The following is a 7,887-nucleotide window of genomic DNA, read 5'->3' as shown; positions in this document are numbered from 1 at the left end:
GTGCAGTGGTTAGAGGAAAGTGATGATGATTACCTTTCTGAAACAGATAGTTTATCGGATGATTCAGAATTAGATGATAATTTAGAAGTAGCGGAATATGAGCCTGAAATTCTGCAGGTAATTTTTATTTTTGTTTTATGTACGATATTTCTATCTTGAGTTTATTATATTTTAGCCATCTGAGAGGGACAGTAATGATTCTAATAAACCAGTTTTGGGGGCAGTAGATTCCACATTTATTTCCAAGAATGGTACAGTTTGGAAAAATCGTCCTTTACGACAAACTAGATGTCGCACAAAAAACTTGCTCGAAAAACCAGGGCTTACAGAAAAATCTAAAAATGTCGCTAAAATTAGTGATTGCTTCAAATTATTTGTAGATGAGAAAATTGTAGAGATCATCGTCAAATGTACAAACCAGAAAGCGGAGAAATACTTTCAGGATTGGAATGGGAAAAATCCTAATAAAACAAGAACCTGGTTGCCCACTGATTCAGTGGAAATTTATGCGGTCTTGGGACTCTTGATTACGGCGGGTGCGCTAAAAGCCAATAGGGAACCAGTGCACTTTTTGTGGTGTCGAAACCATTTGTACAGTCGATCTATTTTTCCGGCTGCCATGTCACGCGACCGATTTCTAGATTTAATTTCACTTATGCGATTCGATGATTTGAACACTAGAGAAGAACATAGAAGTTCTGACAAACTAGCAGCTTTTAGGGAAGTGTTTACAAAGTTTGTAGAACACTGTAAAGAAAGTTTTAAGCGCCAATCTCATCTAACTGTTGATGAACAACTTGTAAGTTTTAGAGGTAAGTGTCCATTTAGAGTCTACATTAAATCAAAACCAGCCAAGTATGGCATCAAAATATGGGCTCTAGTTGATGCAACAATCACCTATGCTGCTAACCTTCAGATTTATACTGGAAAAGATGGTAACAAACCAGAAAAAGACCAGGGCAAAAGAGTAGTACTTGATTTGGTCTCATTTCTAAAAACTGGTTATGGCATCACTACTGATAATTTCTTTACCAGTGTTCCCTTGGCAAAACAACTCCTAGATCGACAAATAACATTATGTGGAACACTTCGAAAAAACAAGCAGGATATCCCTCCAGCACTACTACCCAATATTTCTAGACAAGAAAAGTCCTCAGTTTTTGCCTTCACTGAGGAAATAACACTGGCGTCTTACGTTCCTAAAAAGAATAAGGCAGTAATTTTATTGAGTACAGAACATAACGACGATAAAATTAGCGGAGAAGAGACGGACTATAAGCCAGACATAATCTTGCATTACAATTCTACAAAAGGTGCCGTAGATACTATGGATAAGATGGTAAATGAATATTCTTGTAAAAGAGCCTCTAAGAGATGACCATTTGTTTTGTTTCAAAATCTTCTAGACATTGCAGGTCTGAATGCATACGTACTGTGGACGACAAAGAATTCCATTCGTGCGTATGAAGCTTCTCACAGACGCAGAGAATTTTTACTAAACCTGGGTCAAGAACTTATAAAGCCCCATGTCGATAGGCGACTACAAAGTCCACAAAAATTCCATAAGCAAATTATAAACGAGATGTACGAATTATGCCACCGCCACCAAGGGAGAATCGCGAAAACGACTCCACCATCTTGAAATCCTCAGGGCGATGTTTACTTTGTCCACGCAAGAAGGACCGCAAAAGCAGAAAAACGTGCAATTCTTGTAAATTCTTTGTTCGTGCTGAACATCAAACAACCACAACAATTCAAACAATAATATGTACAAAATGTAAAGCTAATCAAAAAAACGATGATTAATTTTTTCAAGACACCATATATTTTTTTATTGTTACTTATATTCAATAAAAAATACTTGCGTTTGTTTTAATTATGTTTTAACTAAAATTATTGCATTATGTTAATATTTAATCTATAAAAATGCATAGGGTACATAATGTACCCCCTCCGTCAACTACAAAACAACTTGACCCTTCGGTAGCGAAAGGTTAAGATACGCTGATGACATTGTAATATTCGCTACAAGTTTCGAAGAACTACAGACCATGATAACGCAACTATTTCAAGCTTCGGAAAAAGTAGGTCTTAAGATGAACTTGGAAAAAACAAAAATAATGACAAATACACCGAACATTCCAGAAATAACATTGGACGACATAAATTTAGAAACAGTAAGCGAATACATCTACCTGGGACAGATAATGAAAATTAACAAAGAAAATCAAACTGCCGAAATTACCAGAAGAATAAGGTTAGCGTGGGCAGGATTTGGAAAACTGAGTTGGATCTTGAAAAGCACTAAAATAGAACAGTATTTGAAAATCAGAATTTACGATCAGTGTATCCTCCCTATACTCACGTATGGTTCACAGACTTGGACACTCACCAAGTCCAATATGGATAAAATAGTAAAAGCACAAAGAGCGATGGAAAGATCAATGCTCGGGATGAGACTTATAGACAAAAAAACAAACAAATGGATTAGAAGCAAAACCAAAGTGAAAGACGCAGGAGAACACGCTGCCAAATTAAAATGGAGCTTCGCAGGACACAATGCCCGAGTGAATGATAAGAGATGGAACCACGAAATACAACAGTGGAAGCCATGGTTAGGAAAGAGAAGCAGAGGAAACCCACAAATGAGATGGGCTGATGACATTAAGAAGATCGGAGGACACAACTGGAAGCAAGTGGCGCAAAATAGAAGACACTGGATTCAATTTTGGGGAGGCCTATGTTCAAAGTTGGATTAATTAAGGCTGAAGAAGAAGAATATCAAAGTATTAACACAAGATATTTATTATGAATGTTATTATTTTTAGGTTATATTATTGTTTGATTAAAACTTTAATTATTTTTTATTGTATTTCAAGGTATTTTGTTGTTGTTTTATCAGAGTTATTTACTTTATATCTTTACTGAACTGTATCTATAAACTTTGGAGAAACTTATTTATAACAGAATCGCTGCCAGAATCTTACAGTAACTACTTTTGGAGCAAGCTGTTTTTAGACCCAATTGGAGCTGTTGTGACCAGAACTAGCACTGACAACACAGTGTGGGGAGGACTCATATAAAAGTTCTTACCAATAATTCCTCGAAAAAAAAAAATTAACTACTCGATTAATTAACCAAATCCTGTGCGACAAAAGATTTCAAGTTGTGCGTCTATTTTATAAGAAACACCTCAAAAAAGTTCCTATCAAATTGAAATCAAGAAGTAATATTATTCAAAAGCTTTGCGGTACAGCTTGGGGATCTAGGAACCCTACATACGGTTTATCGATACCCAATTTCACAGTACATGCGCACGATAATTGGATCGTTAAGATGCACTGATCCCAATTGTTTTCAGTTCTATCAGGAATAGCTCCAGCTGACATCCGCAGAAAGACGCTAGTAAGGAAACATAAAAAGGTTATTAATAAGCTTTTTTTACCTATACATCAATATATTCTTGACTTAGAAAGGAAAACTAAAATCCAGATTTTTGGATCCGCAGGATCAAATTTATTAGGATTATCAGGACCGCTGCTAACTTCCAGGTCCCTACTATCAAACGACAAATAGTGACAAACATATGGGAACAAAGCACAGAAACACACATCCATATAGTACTCAATCCTAGTTAAGTGGTCCCATGCTTTGATTTAAATCTTAAGACATGGATCACATTGAATAGAAGCATTTGTTAAAAATTCGTTTTAATTCTTGTATTAAGGCCGAAGGGGCATGTTTTAGCAGTTTTTTACCCATTCGTCCATTTTTATTGCTTCCCTCTTTACCCTTTTATTGGCATTCTGTTTTTCTATGCCTCCCTTAGTTTTGAGCTTCCCATTCAGCTACCTATATTTTTACATTTGTTTTGCCAAATTTTTTTTCTACTCTTTATTTCTTTTTTGTTTCCTTTTGCCTTCTGTATTCTCTTCTATCTTCTTGATCTCCTGTGGTCAGCCAATTTTGGTTAGCTTTTTTCTTTTCTTTTATTTGGTTTTCTATTTTTGCTCTCCACCAATATAATTTTTTGTTTTTATAACAATTACATAGTCTATTATTGATTTTTCATTGAGAATTGGATTTGTATGTAAGTGAAAAATTACACTAGTTTGATAATAGAAATTATGGAGATAATTTAAGGTTTGACATATTGTACCTTCACAATATTTTACAATCTTAATGAAATAAAATACCAAATAAGAGAAGTCAATGGGAACCGACATCAGCACCCCAAGAAAACTGAAGAATGGACTGCCTCAATTTGGCTTGGGAGAAAGAAATGAAAGAGGGGACAGACTGGTCGAATTCTGCCAAAGCGAGGAGATGGTAATAATGAATACAAATTTTAAATTACCTAAAAGAAGACTTTATACTTGGAAATCACCTGCGGATTCAGAAGACAACATTGTTCGAAACCAGATAGATTACATTTTAATAAAATCTAGATATAAAAACGCTATAAAGTCTCTGAGAACATACCCCGGAGCTGACATAAATTCAGACCATAATCCACTAGTAGGCGTAATGCAGATAAAATTGAAGAAGATCCAAAAACAAACAAATATACCACGGTTTGATGTCTCAAAGATAAAAGAAGAACCTATACGTCAGAGCTTAAAACAAGAAATAAATGATAACTTAAAGAAAATCAAACAAGACGTGATAAAAACAACAGATGTTAATGACAAATGGAGCATGGTACAGGAAACTTTAATAAAGGCAGGAGAAAAGCTACTGCAGACAAAAATAAGAAAAAAACAGAGATGGATGACTTCAGAAATCTTAGATCTAATGGAGGAAAGAAGGAAACATAAAGGCAGGAGTAAAGCAAAATACAAGGAACTACAGAGATTGATAGGAAAGAAAATAAAAGAGGCCAAATCCACCTGGCTTGCTAATCAATGCAGTGAAATAGAGGCATATGCTAAACAGTATGATAGCTTTAACATGCATAAGAAAATAAAGGAAATGACAAATACACTGAGAAAAAAGAAAGATGCCCTTCTGAAAGACGCAAATGGAAAAATCATTATAGAAATTAAAGAGAAATTAAAAAAATGGAAGACATACATAACAGATCTGTTTGAGGATAATCGGCAAGAACCGGAAGAAATCGACAGCGAAACGGGGCCAGAGATCATAATAGAGGAAATCGAACAAGCAATACGAAACGCAAAAAACGGAAAAACTGTAGGTCCAGACGAAATACCTGCGGAACTACTGAAATGTCTAGACGATGAAACTCTACCTGTACTTCTGGACCTATTTAATGAAGTATATAAAACTGGAAAAATCCCACAGGAATGGTTGGTGTCCACCTTTGTAGCAATACAAAAAACAGTATATGTCAAAGATTGTTCAGACTATAGGACAATATCACTAATAAGCCATACCCTCAAAATATTTCTAAAGGTGATTCATGGAAGATTATATAGAAAACTAGAAGAAGATATGGATGATACTCAGTTTGGGTTCCGCAAGGGACTGGGAACAAGAGAGGCATTGTTTGCTTTTAATGTCCTCTCTCAAAGATGCTTAGATATGAACCTAGATATTTATTCCTGTTTCATCGACTTCGAGAAGGCATTCGACAGGGTCCGACATGAAAAACTAATAGAAATACTGAGAAACAAAGATATAGACAGACGAGACTTACGAATCATTATCAATCTGTATTGGAATCAAAAGGCCAATATAAAGATAGAAGAACAAAAGTCCGAAAATATAGATATAAAGAGAGGAGTAAGACAGGGCTGTGTTCTGTCACCATTACTGTTTAACGTGTACAGTGAAGCCATATTCCAGGAAGCGACAGCGGATCTGGGTGATGGAATCTCTGTAAACGGAAGAATAGTAAATAACATAAGATTCGCTGATGACACCGTTATAATGGCAGACACCCTGGAATCGCTACAAGAAGTGGTAAATAGAATTAACGATTATTGCATTAGATACGGACTAAAAATAAATAAGAGAAAAACTAAATTCATGATTGTCTCAAAAACGCAACATGGAAATGAAAGATTAATGATAGAGCAAACCCAAATAGAAAAAGTAGAGACATATAAATATCTGGGAACCTGGGTTGATGACAAAAATGACCAAAGCAGAGAAATCAAAGTCCGAATTGAAACTGCAAGGCAAGCATTTATGAAAATGAAGACAATGCTTACCAACAGAGACCTTCAGTTGCATCTCAGATTGAGGGCTCTAAGATGTTACATATTTTCTATCTTACTATACGGAATGGAAGCTTGGACATTGAAGAAACAACACATAAGGAAAATATAAGAGTTCGAAATGTGGTGTTACAGAAGAATATTAAAAATTCAGTGGGTTCAAAGGATTACCAATGCTGAGGTACTACGACGTCTAAATAAGGAGTTAGAAATTATGAACAGCATAAAAAGAAGAAAACTAGAATATTTGGGTCACATAACCAGAGGAGAAAAATATGAGCTACTGAGAATTATTATGCAAGGAAGGATCCAAGGAAGAAGACGCATCTCCTGGCTGAAAAACCTTAGAGAATGGTTTAACTGTAGTTCACTACAACTTTTCAGAGCAGCAGCTAACAAAGTGACCATAGCCGTTATGATATCCAACCTCCGATAGGAGATGGAACTTTAAGAAGAAGACGGACTGCCTCAGGGATCTGTCCTAGCTCTTCTTCTCTTTAGCCCGTACATCGCTGATACACCAGAAACCAGATCAAGGAAGTTTGATTACGCCGATAACTGGGTCATTGGAACAAGGTGTAAGTCATTTGAAGAAACAGAAGAAATCCTCACGGCGGACTTACACACAGTGGGAAAGTATTTCCGTAAATGGACCAAACGCTACCAAAACAGTTTTCAGTTTCCGTCTAAATAACAAGCTTGCAGGAAGAACACTTAATGTCCAATTCGAAAACACCACACTCGACTACAATAAAACTTCCATCTTCCATCCTGAACACCTTATATTCGTTACTATTTCCATTTTCATTTTCTTCGGGCCTATCAGTGACATAGGATGACATAAAATCACTCTCTGAAAAAATTTGGGAATTCAGGGGTGCTATGCCTGTTTTTTTAAATCCGTTGAGAATGTTGACAGGAGTAAATGCTTTAGGGTAGGCGGTACCAACATATCAAACATCATAAATGCTCATAGATATGGCAGAATGATTTAGCATCCAGTCATCAACTCCTTGGTTATAATAACAACCCACATATACACAAAGTAGATGGCAAATTGAACAATACAATGAGAATGATTGCTGGCGTTATCAAATCCACTCCTACGCAATGGCTACCAGTACTGAGCCACATTCCACCACCTAAACTACGGCGCATACACTCCATCACTAGTCAGTACATAAAAATACTTAGTAACGAGATCCTGCCAATCCATCAAGATATAGATGCTACCAACGGTATATTAACACGGATAGTAACCGTCTACGCTGTAGACGGCCTCCAATAAAAACAGCACAGACTGCTGTGGAAAATGAGTTCAACTTAACGACCACTTGGACTCGAGAATGGATGGAACAACAAAATGGCAGCTTACCCTGCATCACACAAAAACCACCAGGTTTTTACTTACCACGCAACGGCAACACATGGACTATGCTGAACTGAAGACGGCAGATGCGGTTACATGATGAACAAAGAGGTAAACGACCATCCCCACTCTGTGACTCCGGACAACCATAGACCGTCTGTCACTTCACAGAACAATGTCTCACAAGATCCTATCATGGCAGGTCAGAGTCAAAAGAATATATAAATAAGTTAGATGTTCGTTTGTAAACATCATGTATTATGTTTTATACAAAATATATGTAAATTTAAATGTAAATGTGTCAAGTGCCATACGATAAATAAATAAATAACCAAA

This window comes from Diabrotica undecimpunctata, chromosome 2 (assembly GCF_040954645.1).
Source record: "Diabrotica undecimpunctata isolate CICGRU chromosome 2, icDiaUnde3, whole genome shotgun sequence".
NCBI lineage: Eukaryota > Metazoa > Arthropoda > Insecta > Coleoptera > Chrysomelidae > Diabrotica > Diabrotica undecimpunctata.
Note: the sequence above shows the minus strand (reverse complement) of the source record.